This window comes from Ambystoma mexicanum, chromosome 9 (assembly GCF_040938575.1).
Source record: "Ambystoma mexicanum isolate Mex_15411 chromosome 9, UKY_AmexF1_1, whole genome shotgun sequence".
In the NCBI taxonomy this organism is placed as follows: domain Eukaryota; kingdom Metazoa; phylum Chordata; class Amphibia; order Caudata; family Ambystomatidae; genus Ambystoma; species Ambystoma mexicanum.
The window spans coordinates 996,112,214-996,129,002 of NC_090931.1; positions in this window are offsets into that span (position 1 = coordinate 996,112,214).

Consider the following 16,789-nt stretch of genomic DNA (forward strand, 5'->3'; position numbering starts at 1 on the left):
CGCTTCGGATCATCATCTTCACACCTATAGGGAAGAGCAGAGACATTGAAAGACATCATTATTGCTAAAGACATTATTAAAAAACCAAAGACTTACCCTTCAAGTGGATTGGTCACAGCCGGTCTGGATCGCCACTTCGCGGGCCAGTGAAGCAACTAGGCCCATCCTACGCACTCCTGCTGAAGGAAGGAGAGCCCAGCATTACAAATAACAGGTGAGCTTTCATGGGAAGGCTCTTGCGCACACCGTTCTGGCACGAAAGGGGCGAGGGAATTCGTAACACCTCTGCACCATCCTCATTTCCTCTCCTCTCCTCCCAGGGGCAATACCAGCATCCAGAACAACATTCTCCGCAGCAGCCGGGGAAGACAGCTGACACCGGGGAGCCAAGTTGAGGGAGGGCTCCAACCGTGCCCCAACGCCCCCGCAGAGACCAGGTGAGCGTAACAGCACCACCCTCAGGGGAAACCGCAAGCGAAGCACCCAGCACCGGTGCAGATGGGCAGCGGACCCCAGGCATTGCCTAGTTGAGACCTGACAGCACGTAGGCTAGCCCAAAAGCTCCACCTCTCCTGAGGACGCGACCCATGGGATAGCTCTCCCCATACTGATTTGGCATCAACGGGAGGTGCGTGGGTGTACACCAGACGCCTGAGCCCCATCCAACCACAAACAGTAACATAGTACTCATTGGTATGGCATCCAAGCAGCCCAAGCCGAAAGGGAGACAGCCCACGATGGAGGACTTCACGCAAACTCCACAACCATCGGAGGGGGTGTCATGCATCAAGCATGGAAGATATGGTATCGATGGAAATTCACCTAACATGGATGCCATTAGTTTGTGGTAATGGTCTAGTCTTCTACCAAGATGGCGTCTGAAACGTATATGTGTCATACGCACTGTAGCAGTGGTGCGTTGTATCATCGTTTACTCAGAACTTTGGACACTACCTTTGTTCGCTTGTATTCTCTGTACTACAGTAGCCTATTCCAACTACCTTACCCTTTGCATTTCTGATCTGCAGTCACTCACGGTGCAGATCTTAAAGGTTTATTTCTGTTTAGCGGTAACTCTCTGGTAAGATCACAGAGGTGTAAGCTCCTCTCCTTCGCCGGTAGCTATCCCCTCTGCTTCTGTTCTATTAGCTTTCTATCCCTGTCTTTCGGGTCTACACCCTTCATCTTTCGAACTTTCTTATTTTTTTCCTTACCTTGTTAATTCCGCTTTGGCGTTTCCTTTCTTTCCTTCTGTGTGTTTGGAGGAAGGAACCTTCTTCTGTCAGGGCTCTCTGGCCCGTATTCCTTCTGGTCCTCCAGCCTTCAGTGCTGCATCCTTACGGTGTCGCCAGTCCTACGGTGTTGCCAGTCTTGCGGTGCATGCTGGAACCTGCAGTTCCAATCTATCCTACTCAGACCGTACTTGCCTTCCTAGTCAGACTGTATCCCTTCCAGCTATTCCAGCCAGCGGACTACAGTATTCCCGTCACTTCCAAACTCCAGCTATTTCTTCTTACCGTGACAGGGAAAAGATTCTGGAATACTTCCGAAAGGGTGGCACAATCCAGAGGTCATCTTCATTAATCGCAGCATATCCGGACTACACGCTCCAGGTGCAACGACGGCAACTCAACTTTGGCGCTGTGAAGAGGAGGCTACGCGCAACGGGCTATAAGTACATGGTGATGTACCCAGCGAGGCTGATGATGTTTCATAGGAACAAATCACTATTTTTTTATACCCCCATGGACGCAACAGAATGGGTGGACTCACAAAACGGCACGGAAGGGGGAGACGGCCAGGGCCAGAAGGATCCTCGGATACCGAGGATTCGTATACACTGTAATATTGGGACTAGATTATAGTCTTGAGACGCAAGAGTACGGCTGGTGAATAAACAATGTGGCACATGATCTGGGAGAACAGAACACCCAACCTCACGCCCCATTAGATAGATTAGTTGTGTTACCAGTAGTGCGGTAACCCCCTGCTGGGTTCCAAGTATCGGCCTTGCCGAAAGGGACCAAATGCGGGCACGCCTGAGATCCAGGTATGGAGCTGGGCAACAGTTGGGGTTGGGATGTGTGGGGACGGGATGAGAGTTGGGGAGTTTGAAGTGGTAAATGTTAGGGAACAAGCTTATATCGATGGGCTCTCAAGCCAGTTTTATATCAAGTACATCTGGAGAGACAGCCAGAAAGGGAGGGTGAAGGGACGGGTGATGGAAGATAATGGGAGACCTTAAGATAATAACTTGGAACGTCAGAGGTCTTAACAGCTACTTGAAGAGAAACAAGGTAATGATGTACCTGAGAAGGAAGAGGGTGGACATAGCCTTACTGCAAGAGACCCACCTCACCAAAGAGAAACAAGAAATAATAAAGAAAAAGTGGAGAGGGACTACCATAGGATCAACATACTCAGCAAATGCCAGGGGGGTGATTACCTCAGTGGCACCAAACGTACCTTTCCAGATACAACAGGCTACGGTGGAGCCGGATGGGAGGATGGTGGTGATCCGGGGTCTGCTGAAAACAGGGCAGTGTGCATTATAAACACATATGCACCCAACCAAGACACAGCTGCTTACTTTAAGATACTATATAACAACATCAGCCCCACATAGGAGACGCAATCATATGGGGAGGGGATTTTAACTTACGCTGAACCCCAAAATGGATAGATCAGATACAAAATTGGATAAGCCCACCCCTGCAGCGAAAACGCTATGAGACCTGCTGAGAGATTTTAGGTTAGAAGACATATGGAGGCAGCAACACCCAGAGGATAGGTGCTATTCGCATTATGCCGCCCCACAGAATTTGTACACGAGGCTTGACTATATGTTCGCCACCTCTGAACTCGTTGGGGAGATGACAGGCTCAGAATACAAGGCGAGAATCTTATCGGATCACTCCCCCCTGGCCCTGGTGTGGCGACATCAGCCCCTAAGGGCCAGGATCCCGACATGGAAGCTCAGAGCCAAGGCACTGAAAGACACTGCATTCCGTGAAGATATAAGGGAGGAGATAATTGGGTATTTTGAAAGTAACACCGGAAGCATGGAGTCGGAGGGCACCCTGTGGGAGGCTTTCAAGGTGGTAATAAGAGGGGCGGTCATATCCAAATCCAGAGGACTTCAGGGGGGGATAGCACGTGAGCTGCAGGAAAAAGAAAAGGAGCTAGAAGCACTCATGAACAAAGGAGGCACCTCACAGGAGGATGCCGAACGCACGAGCCAACTACAGCTGGCATGCAGTGGGCTCTGGGAGAGGCTATGCAATTTGAACTATAATAAATACATGGAAAGGCAACATGCAGGGGGAGACAAACCAGGAAGGCTGCTTGCATGGCTATATAAGAACGAGACCCCTAGACTAGCAATCAGAGAGATAATGGGAGAGGCGGGACAAGTTTGTAATACCCAGGAGGGGGTGAATGAGTGCTTTCTCAGATACTACAAACACCTCTATGAGGATGTGGGAGAGAGGGCAGAGCGGGAGACTCAGGAGACGCTACATGACATAGAACTACCTAAATTGAGTGCAGAAGAAAGGGAGAACCTGGAGGCTCCAATCAAAATAGAAGAACTGGAGATAGTGGTACAACACATACCCACGAGTAAAGCCCCCGGGACTGACGGACTCCCTATTGAGTTCTACAAAATATACAGGCAGGAAGTGCTCCCCCTCTATTGGCCATGTTAAATGAAGCCTTCGAGAAAGGAAGGCTGCCGGAATCCTTGAGGGAGGCAGTTATTGTCCCACTCCTCAAACCTGACAAGCTAAGCACGGACTGTGGGTCATACAGACCCCTATCTATACTAAACCAGGACAGTAAGGTCCTAACGTCTGTGCTGGCAAACAGATTGAAACAGGCGATAAATAAACGTATACACCCCGACCAAACTGGCTACGTCCCCAGCAGAAGCATATCCGACAATTATAGGAGGCTTCACCACATTATAGAACAAGCGGAGGGGGACCCAGGCGAAACAGCAATAGCCTCGCTAGATGTAGTAAAAGCCTTTGATTCTGTAGGATGGCCTTTGATGATGGCGGCCTTGAAAGAATATGGGATAGGACCAGGCTATCTTAGGTGGGTGAAAATGGTGTACAGCTCCCCAACGGCCAGGGTTAAAACGGGAGTGATAATTTCAGACAAATGGCAGCTCAGTAGAGGCACGAGACAGGGTTGCCTATGGCCCCCAATGCTGTACATACTCGCTCTAGAACCACTAGCGATTTGCCGGAGACAGGAGTATGAGGAGATAGGGGTCCACACCAGGGGGGACCAGACCTAACATCATTATACTAAGGTACCCAGAGGAGAACCTGCAATATATCCTAGAGGTGATGGAATGCTACTCTATCCGGAATAGCAGTAAACCCCCAAACATCGAGCATGTTCCCCCTGGGAAGGTACAGAGGGATCCCACAGGAGCATCTACCGATCCTGCAAATACCCTGGCGGACCAAGACATTTAGATACCTGGGGATCAACATCTACCATACGGCGATAGACGAGCACAAACACAACATGGAGAGGGAGGTAGAAGGCATCAAGAACAGCATGGGGTTCTGGGCTAAGCTCCCCCTAGCCATGGTGGGGATGGCGGCCTTGCTTACGATGGTGGTCCTGCCTAGGTTACTACACTTCTTCGCAAATATCCCATATATGACGCCCAAGCGCTTCTTCACCAGACTCCAGAGCATGTGTAGGGGCTTCCTGTGGCACAACTCCAGAAACAGGGTGGCTTTATGGAAGTTACAAAATACATATGATAAAAGGGGCATACATTTACCAAACCCTGAGTTGTATTACTTAGCAGCGCAGCTACAATATGTGGTCAGGTGGCTATCTGAAGAGGAGACAGCGGAATCAAAACTGCTGAGGGAGAAATGTGACCCTTATTTCATGAAGGAACTGATATGGTTACACAAAACAGAGATGCATGGGAGATCAAAACTGCTGGACTTGGGATGGAAGATATGTCGCAAAGCGTGCCAAGCCCTGGGAAACCCGGCCCTGTGCTCCCCGCAGGCGCCACTAGTGGCAGTAAAGGGTATGGACGAACAACTAAGGAAAAGTATCCGTAAATATTGGGAGCCGGTGGGCCTAGCGACCTTGGGAGACATATGTCAAGATGGGGAGGCATTGGATTTTCAACGAATAGCGGACAAAGCTGGGATACATATGGGGCAGTATATTACACACAACAGAATAGTTAAAGGGGTGGTGGAAACATGGTCCGAAATAGAATTGGCAGAACAACCTGATTCGGCCATAGAATTAATGTATGATGTTTCGGAGGGAGGGCACGAAATATCCCGGATCTATGAAATTTTGATATCCAGAGTGGGCAGGGAGTCGCCTCAACTCAGAGGGGATTGGGAGGAGGAAGCGGGAATACCCTTGCAAGACGTGCAGTGGGAAAGAGCCCTGAGATACCATAAATAAGTGTCAAGGAATGCGAGGCTGCAGCAGATACAGTTATATGTCACTCACAGGGCATACATGACCCCCCAGAAGATAGCTAGATTTGGGAGCACTGCAGTACAAAAATGCCCCAAGTGCGCGGAGGTGGACGCCGGGATGATTCACATGTTTGGTCGTGCCCGGATGTGGGTAAATTCTGGGGGGAAATCAGAGCACGATTGTCAGAGAAAGGAATCAAGCTAGACGTGGAATCCGTCTGGGCATGCATGATGGGGGGGATTCACCAGACCACGTAACTTGAAACATGTGTGCAAACTTAAAGATTTAGCCTACATCCTGGCCAAGAGGAGAATAGCCATGAGCTGGAAGGCGGTCCATAAACCCAGCTCGGAAGCATGGTGGTACGACCTCTTAAAATGGGCTAATGCTGAGACAGTGGTGTGGTATGAGGCAGTCAATAGAGGGGAGGATGGGGAAGCGGGACCTCTGATGGAGTGGAGACAATTGGTAGCTGCATTGTCAGGAACCTCCCAAGCAGATTCCAGTGAAGATGACATGCCCGAGAGTGGCGGAGGGGACAAAACCAGCATACAGGAGGTTTGAAGTACCATGGGGAAAGCTCAAGTTAAAGTGGGGGGAGGGGGAATACAGTAAAAAGTAAAGTGTAAATGTATACTAAGAACTTTGTAGGAGTAACTGTCGGGTGTGATGGTTAATGTTTTTTTTTTCTTCTGTATGTTGTAAAAAACAATTTAAAAAAAATAAAAAAACACCAGTGAGCTTCCCCCCACACACTCCCATTCGAGTTTAAACCAGTCTCCACCGCTGACGTCACCAAAATAATCAAAGGCCTACAGCCATCCAGATATGAAGGGGACATCTGACCAGCCACAAACATCAAAAACTGTGCTAAAGACCTTGCCTTGCTCATCTCTTCACTCATTAACTCCTCCTTCGCCTCTGGCACCGTGCCCACTAATCTAAAAGATGCCTAGGTCCAACACCGGCCTAAGAAGCCCACCCTAGACCCTAATATCCCCACCAACTATCATCCTATAACGACTGTCCCAGTCTTACTGAAAATACTGGACAGAGCAGCATATCTTCAGAGGAGAACGGCTGAAGACTCCGAAACAGAATGACTTGAGTCTGTCTCTAATTAAGGCCTGCAGGCCCACCATGTACAAGCAGGGCCTGCAGGCCAAGTTGCCATGGGGCCCCCATGCAGAGAAGGCATCCTGGGTTGGCATGTGCTGGAGGGCCTTGACCTGCCACCCCTAGAGGCACGGGGCCTCATAGGTGCTGATATCCCATAGCACCTCAGGGGTGGGGACTGGTGTGATGCCCATGACCAGCCCCATCCATCAATCCTCTGAGGCACTGGGCCTCCATGATACTGGTGTCCCAAAGTATCACTGGGGGAGGCTGGGGCGATGTCCGTGACCAGCTCCCCCCCGTATCATTGGTCAACGTGGAAATCGTATTCTCGTGAAAGTAAAGGTGAGAAGACCATGGGCTTCGCGAGGCACTATCTCGCCCCTCACTTGTGCTGGTGAGAGGAAGGAGGGAGAGCAAGGAGAGGAGCGTCCGACCCCCACCGCAAGCCAGGATTGGCCTGTGCTTCACTGCCTTCGCCGCGGTGCAGGCCCGGGCCACCCTGCGGTGAGGTGTGCCCTCGCAGCATTCCATCGGAAAAGAAATTAAGTGTTCGACCCCTGAGGGAGAAGGAAAAGTGTGGCTGCTGTTGCAGGGAAAAGTGACATCTTTGTGCTGTACCTCACACGGCGTCCGCCGCATGAAGAAGAGGTGTGCAGTCCCCCTCGTACCGCCTACCCGGGGAGAAGACATGCAACGGCCGCATCCGCAAGAGGAGTCACGCATCGTGCATGGAGAGAGAGAGGGGGTGGATGCCCGTATGCGGGAGAAAGAAGAGGAGAGGTGGCAGCCCCAGCCGTGCTCGGAGGTGGGAGCCAGCCTGCAAACCCCCCGTGAGACATCCATTGCCTCAGGAGGGAGCGAAATGGTGCGTCCGCTGCCGTGGAAAGAAAACAACGTCCCGCCGGAAGAAACAGAGCGGCCGCGAAGAAAGGGAGTCTGCCCTGCCCATAGGGGAGAAGGTATGAAGCGGCAGTAGCTGTGGAAGGAACAACGTCTCCCGCCCGGGGGAACAGGACCCATTTGCCGAGTGTTGCTACCCCGCCCCCATGTGAGAGGCAAAGAGAAGAGGCACCCTTCACCGTGGGTCCTCCCCGGCCGAGGCCCTCTATGAAGAGGGTGCTAATGCGGCCAGGGGAGGATCCAGCATGCACCACCCGCGGCATCTGCCGCAGCAGATGGAGGACCCAGGAGGAGCCGCCGGGGCCCCCACTCTAATCCCATGCCCGGCGGTGAAGGAAATGACGTGCTCCCATCAGGCGCAAATGAAAGGAGGCGAGTGCCACTCGAAATGCAGCAGCACCTTCCTGAGTGGTGCTGCACTGCCAAACGATCCTCATGGAAGATCCCGGGCCCGGCGGTGAAATGAAGGTGATACTCCAGTCGAGAGCAGAGGAAGGTGTAAGCACTCATAAGATCCTGGGCTGCTGGCAGTGAACCTAACAAAGTGCTCCAGTCAGGAGCGGAAGATAAGGGTGGGTCCCCCCAGCTTGCGGCAACACTGTCCTGTGCTGTGGTGCTGGCGAAGCTCCCAGCATGAGTCTGGGGCCTGCAGCAGTGCAAGAGGTGAGCATAGCAAAGAAACTGCAAGCTGCCATGTCTCCGCAGGAAACTCATGAACACACTGGGCCTCAAGGCGATTACTCGCAGAAGTGCTCCGGTGCCAGAGCCCCGCAAAAGAAAAGGGCCCCTTGAAGATTCCAGCCCGACAGTGCCAACAATGACATGGTCCAGAAAAATGTGAAGGAACACTTGCTATCACTATGACTGCAACCGTCCAGGGCGAATAAAGAGGTGCTCCATGTCTCCATGCAAGAAGAGCTGAATAATAAATACTCTGCTCACCGACTGGCAGCCAGACATTGATAGAGTGAAACTTTACAGCAGCACCAACAATGGCCAGACAGCCTCCACCGGGCTACTCCGATCCTTATGCTCCTCAGGATTCCCAGCCATGAGCACTGGGGCAACCTGCTCTCCGTGCACTGCACATCCCACCAATACTATCAAGCATGGGATGCTGCCTACGTAGGACTTGACAAGGTGAAGACCCTCCAGCACCGGGGAAGAGGCGCTCTGCGCTGTCAGGTGATCCGAGAGATTGACTCCCAACACGCACCTGGGACGCCAGTCCAGTCCCGCACTGCCAGCCGGGCTAGAACCCGTGCACTGCACCAGCAGTCAAAAGGCAAGGCCAACAAGACGGAAAACAATCATATCCCGGCACGGGCCATCAGGAAAGCAGGACACCCTGCCATGGAAGTCCCCCTGCCTGCCCTAAAAGCAGCCTCGACACCATGCACCAATGTCCCCTGCCTGCCCTCCTAGTGGCCCTGACTGCTTGCCACTGTGACACCCTGGCTGGCTGCCTGCCATTAACGTCACCCGGCATGCCATCCCATCGAAGGACCAGGCCGACATGGGCTTGGGGGAGATACCACCGGCCCCCTGAGTTCAACCAACAGCTGAGGTCTGACCAACGAACACAGGTGGCCCTGACACCGGCGCAAGGAAGCGGTACACTGGGCATGGTAAGGGTTGCAGCTCCGAGTGCTTGTGCACCCTCATGTGCCACTGGAGAGCAGCACTTTGCGGACTTTAGGGACATCGCAGAAAAAGGGGGTGAGTGATGTCCCGTTACCCTGTAAGCAGTACGTGGAGCAGCCTGCCCTCAACATCAAGGGACTATGCCGATGTGGCCCCTGGCACCTGCCAGGTTCGGCTTTGCCGGTTTTGAACTATACCATCAATGGACTTGGACCTGGGGAAGTGACTCCTGAACAGACGTTGATGGAGGGTGAACTGGTCTCCTGTAGTCCTGCCATTGCTTTAAGACGACTCAGTAAACATGCGTTTTGATGCTGTGAACCTGCATAGTATTTACATGCTTAAAGTGGTCTCAGTAAAGGACAGTGATGTGAAGCTGTGCTCCCGCAGTTGGGAGGAGTGCTCTATATGGTAGCAGTGGCTATCCGTGAGCGTCATGCAATGGTGGCAATTCCGTACCCCAGGTTAATAAAAGGTTTGTAGCTTGCGGTCCAACTGCCAACCATCCACCAGGGACTTGCCCCCTGTGACCGTCAACTGAGGATGATGGGTCTGTGTGTGATATATATGTAACAATGTGAGACCATAGATGTGTTAGTAGCACATCTTGTTTGAAGTTGGTACCACGACTCTGAAGTAATGTCACTCTGTAACGGGGAGGAGGAAATCAGTTATGTTGTGGTCACACTTGTTGGTTCAAAATCAGTTATGTTGTAGTCAAACTTGTTTGCTCCTTATGAAAAAGGAGGGATGTTACAGAGTAGCCCTCCCATGTGTGTTTCCCCTTTAAGGGGACATGTCCCTCCCATGTACATTGCCCTTTTAAGATGGGCCATGACTGAGTCATGGCCCAAGCTAATAAAAGGGAGCCCTGCAGGCACATGGAGGAGAGCAGCTGCAGACTCTGAAACGGAATGACTTGAGTCCGTCTCTCATTAAGGCCTGCAGGCCCACCCTGTACAAGCAGGGCCTGCAGAGACCAGGTTGCCATGGGGCCCCATTGCAAAGAAGGCATCCTGGGTCTGCATGTGCTGGTGGGCCTTGACCTGCCACTAGAGGCACAGGGTCTCATAGGTACTGATGTCCCGTAGCACCTCGGGGGGGGGGGGGGGCTGGTGAGATGTCCACGACCAGCCCCCAACCATCAATCCGCTGAGGCACTGGGCCTCCATGATACTGGTGTCCCATAGTATCACAGGAGGGGGGGGGGGGCTGGTGGGCTGTCCATGACCAGCTCCCTCCGTAGCAGATCCTAGACTCAACTAAAACCCGATAAAGCATATAAATCCTTCATCATTGACGGTAATACAATCCTAGTCTCTAAAGAATTCAAAACAGTTGGGGTCTACCAGGATTCTTCATTATCGCTAACCAGACATGTTAACGCAATTGCCTCAATGGCAGCCTATATTGCTAAACTCATTAATTCCTGAATGCAGCTGAATCACAATCGCAAGAGTGCTTATTCTCTCACAATTAGACTACTGTAATGCCCTCTTTGCAGGCACCTCCACGGGTAATATCAAGAAATTACAAATCATCCAGAACAATCCGTTAAGAGCAGCTTTAAACATTCCAAAAAATAAACATGTATCACGTGCCAGGAAAGATATTCATTGGCTGCCCATTCTTGTGCGCATTCGGTTTAAAATCCTCACCATAACGCACAAATGCCTCTCAAACTCGGCACCAAGATACTTCTCTTGTAAATTTACCAAATCACAGTCCAACAGACCAACTAGGGCTTCCCATTCACACTTGATTCCCATCCCTAGATTCAAACTACAAAGAGCTGAGGGTAACAGTTTCCTGGTAGGGGCTGCCAAACAATGCAACGCCTTACCACCATCACTAAGAATCGAACCATCACTCTGGTCATTCCACAAATGCCTCAAAACGAGGCTATTCACACAATACGCTTAAATGATCGTATCCTTGTAAATTGCATTCATGTAACTGTCCTCTCTAATTTGCACGTGTGTACCATATGCTCAGGACTCATAAACTGCGCCTAATGTAACCAGCGCCTTGATGCCTCCCGGGTTTGGTGCGCTATATTAATGACAAAATAAATATGTCCCAGACTGTGTCCTGGAATAGTGTAATGGGTCAGAACAGTTCCTCTTGTCCGCTTCATCCTCTGCGCCTTTTTCCGGGTGTAGATGCATGTGGCGTCTGTCACTGTGGGCATGGTCGGCTCTTTTGTCACTGTTACTTGTGAATGTTAGCATGTGCCACACATAGATGGAATACTTACCTCTAAACTGCATCACATCGAGATAGGATTTTGAATGTTAGCATACGCCACACTTAAATGAAACTGTGAATGTTACCAAGTGCCACACTTGGAGGGAATCGTGAGCACTAGCCTGCCTCACATCTAGATAGGATATTGAAGATTAGCAAGTGCCACACTCAGATGGAATAGTGAATGATAGCAAACATCACTCCTAGACATAACTGCAAGGACAGCAATGCCAATTAACCAATACACTAACAATTTCACCCCTCTGCATACACCTCTCAAACTCTAACCAAACACAACCACAAGCCTAAAACACAGAAATACCACAAACCTCAATACACTGCAACAACAAAACAAACCACACCTAGACTCGCACAACAGCACATGACTACCGACCATAAAACACCCCAAGCCCAGTCAACGGACCCACCAGGCTGAGGCTGCCAACAGCACATCACTGCTCTCTTGCACTTTTCCAGCTTATTCCCACTAACTCACCGCCCCTTCCCTTTTTCAGAGCCGTCAGAGCGCCAGGGGACCACTCTGGTGGTGATAGTGCACAGTACAAATATCCTTTAACATTAACATTAATTTGTGTCGCCCGATTCACCATGGAGACAAGACGGTGCATGTGTCACTGTGGTTTGAGGGAGAGCAGTGTGTTCAGGTTGCTACGTGCTGGACGTTGGCGGCGCAGGGACTGCCAATGCGGGCATTATTTCAATCATGAGCTCTATAAAGAAGCTTTGCATGTCTGGCCCCTAGGGAGAATTTTTAAATCTAGTCATTAATTACTACTCTGCTTCATCTGGAAGGGTCCTGTGACCTGCCCCAGTGGAAAGAATGGTTGATGAGGAAGGGTCCGAGTTGTATAACCGCTCCAAAAGGCATGCGCACTTATGCCACTTGCAAAGGTTGATGCCCAAAATATGATTCCATGAGGGCATAGTCTACATTACTCATGGTTCAAAGGGTTTTGGTTGTGCATCTTTGACCTCGAAGCCACCTGGGCTTGGGAGCTTTGTATGATTGTTTTATTGACCGTGCCGTCTGGGGCTTTACCAAACAAAGCTAAAACATGTCTCTTCCGAGGCTTCCCCATTTTGGTGGCCGGCCCGTGAGGACCTGTGCTGTTGTCAGCTTTTTGTTGGTCCCTGGCCCGCTCCTCTTTTTTCCGCTTATTGGGTCCATGCGCTTGCTTGCATAGAGCCGAGATAGATCATTCCTCCAGGTCCTCCGTTTTCCTAAATGGACTGGGGCCCAAGTGGAGATTATCCTCACCATGAGGATGGGAAGTATGACTTGTATCCATCCCATGAACTGCTGCATTGAAGCCACATTTAGGTGAGCACAGGTTATCAGAGAATAGTGTGCAGCAGTAGAGCATTGCCCCTTTCGGTCAGTAGCACTGTGTGTATGGAGCCGGGTGTCCCCAGAGTCCATCTTGGGCACACACCCTGTATGCCACACAATGGAGGAGTAAAGGGCCCTTAAATCCTCTCCCGTGATGGGAGAGACCCCGTAGAGTATCATCAGCATTGGGGAGCCCTTGCAAATATTGGAAACTCACTTACCTTCGCTCTCTAAGCAATTAAATCCTGGTGGTTTTTCGAGGGACACCCTCCAAAAACAGCCTTGAAACACGTGCCTGGGCAGGGGGGGTGACTCGCTAGAGTGCCACACGAGTGTCCTGGCAAAGCGCAATAAACCAAGTGTGAGGTTTAATGGAGGAATAGCTCCGTGGGCATAACGCACACCTGTGAAACCCATTGCACAACAAGGAGCAGCTGCCATTCGATGCTCTGTCCCGTCAGACGTGGAGAAAGAGACAGACGGCTGGGCAGGCACGTAGAGCAGGTACTGTACAGGGTTTGCAGACATCTGCTTGTACTAAGCAAAGTTCAACCATGCTGCCTAGCAACAAGCTCCAGCCCGTCCCTCGTTCTGAGGGACAGTCCAAGAGGCTGGAGAAAAGGGGACGGGATGTAAGAGTACTGGAGATTACATACACATGTAGTCTGTTCACTTAGTAGGAGAGCATCTGAAACATGGTTTCACAATGTATTATTCCTGCAATATTAATAAACATATTAGAAAATATGTACTGTGTGCTACTCTGCCTTTCAACCCACTCTAGAACTACAAATACATGGTCATTTTAACATTTTAATGCTTCCGAGGTAAATGGGGGGTGAGAAAATAATCCACTTCAATTATGAACAAGGCTCTAATTGCTGGGAAAGCATTTTCCAGTGTAGGCATAATTCGTCAAGTAGGTTTTAGTACTATGTCTGGGCATTATACAGCCTACATAAAGCACACAATGGTTAGTTGGAGTTTAATTTACAAAATGCCTACTTAATATTTCAGAGGCTAAGGTTTTCATAAGTAGAAGCCATTGTCCAATTACTGCCAAAATCACCTCCTGAATTTCTTCAAATGCATTTAATTGTACGAGAGAATCATGTACCTAGGAAGAAGACTTTTAAATCATGCTCTTTATAAACCTACCTTTTAATGCGTCCTCGCTATTGCGTGAAATCCATCTTTTTGTCCAATGTTATATCTCACATGTGCAAAGTATTCAACAAGTTTACTTTCGTATATTCCACAGGTTACTAGTCCAACTTAGATTCAAATGCAACATATATAAGCTTCAAACAATGCATACAAAAACTTAAATGAAGACCCGCTGTTTCCATTCTTCCCACGTTAAATGTTCAGAAGATGCCAACGGGTGTCAAACAAGTGACCATATAGGAGTAATTTAATGTTATTCTCTACTCAGTTTCAAACATTATAATTTATACTAATCTTACAAAACTGTGAAAAGTAAGATATTTACAAACAGCTATTTCTCTTTCTGCTTGTTGGTAAATGAGTTTTTGAAAATCCATTTTGGATTTCTTTCCCCGTGACCCAAGGATTAAAAATACTAAATAAACAGATTCTCTACACATGTCACTGGTGTATTGGGGTGAAATAGACATGTATGCATTTCTTTTATATCTCCTATCTCCTTTTCAGATATAAAGTACTGATTCTATATTAAAGCCCAAATGGTCACTGTTACTGCTCAGCATACCATCTTGTCCGTGAACATACCTCAAACTGTGCCAACTACTTAATTCCAGTTTTGACCCTACTTCAAAAAGCTCACCATGACAAATGTCAAGTAGCAGGCAGGGATCCTTGTTAGATTGTGCATTGTATGCTTCCAACATAAAATCTCACTACACCCTATACAATGCAGACAGCAGAGCAGATTGGTGACAGAGGGGAGAAGGACAAGGATCATGATGCCATCAAATATGTAACAAAATAGAATGGAGTAGGCCCTTTAGCTATCCCAAACAGTAAATTATTTATCTAAAAAACCCAATACTACCACTGATTACAGCTCAGAGATACCTTCTAGTTTTCTATCAATCCAGCTCACAAATCCAACTATGGCCCCGCCCCATCCCTTTCATAAAAATCTATTAATACACAAATGTTACCACTAAACATACCTTAGACATACCCATTACTTATTTTAACTAGATACACCTATCCTGCCAACGAATCTCAAACGCCCCCTAAAAAGTCATTAAATGTTTGCAATTGTCTGGTCAGCCTGTTCATGGACCGATAACCCCCGCGCCACCTGCACCAACAGGCTCATATATGGGCCACAGTTTGCAGAATAAGCCTACTATTCCCACCACAGACTATTGTGGACTGCAGCGACCCAAATAAAAAGCATATATGACAGACTCAAGTCCTCCTTTGCTACCCCCCATAGTTATGAAGATCCCCAAATGGGGCCATTTAGCAAACATTTGTAGACAACTGTCTGACTGCAGTCATCCACACAAAATACTTGTGGCCAGTGAAATACTGTAGTCATTCAGGGTTTTTGTGGACTATTACAGTTTATTCAGGGACCGATTGTGCTCCTCTGGGGCACACCTTCCTATCCCCCTAACGACCTGCTACATGGCACTTCTTACCAATTCTGTTCTCTCTGACTCATTGTGGAGCAGCTTTTTCATTCACTGAAAATGCTAACATTAAACATATTGAACAATTATTTATGGTAAACCTATTCAGGTTCCCTTGATCTACAAGGGACCAGCTGTTCCATTTAATGAAATGTTATCTTAACCTATTGAATTAATATTAATGGTATTTGATATTAGAAATGTCTATGGTTTTCAACTGTTTTCCTGCACAAATAATCTGGTTCTTGATATTGGGAGGATGCTAAATTTAATTATTGTATCTATGCGTATCCCGTCTTGCACAACTGTATTCTGTATATTGAAGTATTTATGAAATGTTTGCCTCATGAAATGCTGACATTTGTTAGGTTTGTTTATAAAATGTGGATACATTATAATTTGTGAACATTAGTAGGAACACTTGTTTATGTACATGCTTGCAGTCCTCGGTTCTTAAAGGTATTAGGGGACACTTTTGAGTATATGTACATGTCACTTCTCACAGCATAGGGTGCGGGTAACCACAGACATCTGCACACTCCATGGTATCCTCCACAAAAATGTTTTGCCTGCAGTCACTTAACCAAAGGGAGAGCAAGGTGGCTGTATGTGCCAATAGACTATACAGAGCTAACCAACATAGCAACCTCACACGTTGGCACCAAATTTGCAGAAGCAAGCTTTCAGGACTAGACACGAGTTCCTTGTGAAGAATTCACACAAATCTGTCAAGCAGTTGTAGAGGGGACCAACAATGTCTCTTTAGAGAATGAGTGACAAAACTTAGTTTTGGGACCCATCCATAACTGCCCCCTTCCATGATGAAACCAGACCAAACATTCCCCAAAAGAAGAGCCAAACTAAAGGACAACAAACATCACTACCCCAAGAACAAATACCTCTTTAGTAATCTCCTGAAAAATATAATTAGAGACAATATGCACCTATGCCAAAACCACCTTCTGTGTAAACACCATTGAAATTTGAAGTGAGAACTATGCTTCTTGACAAAGAATTTTGCAGATTAATTGAATGGCATCAAGTCATAAGCCTCCCAAAAAGTGTTCTTCCTCTGGGGAACCCAACTTCACCATAGTACAGGATCCATGTCCGTCCGTGTGCAAGAGTGTGTGTATCTAGTAGTAACTCTTTAGTTATAGTTACAGGACACAAGAAAATGAAACCTTTTCCTGTGTAATGTTTGACTTTGCATGTTCGCTACGTTTGACAGGCAACTTCCAAACACCACAGCAGGAACACATTTGGCGCCCCCAATCACAGGTGCAAATATTGTGCTAAATCATTTTCCACATGTTGAACGAACATCAGGATTATATTCTTAAAATACCTGAAAGAAGGTATATATTGCAGAGACTACTAGAGCGTTGAGGAAACACGCAAGTGAACACACATCAAAAAA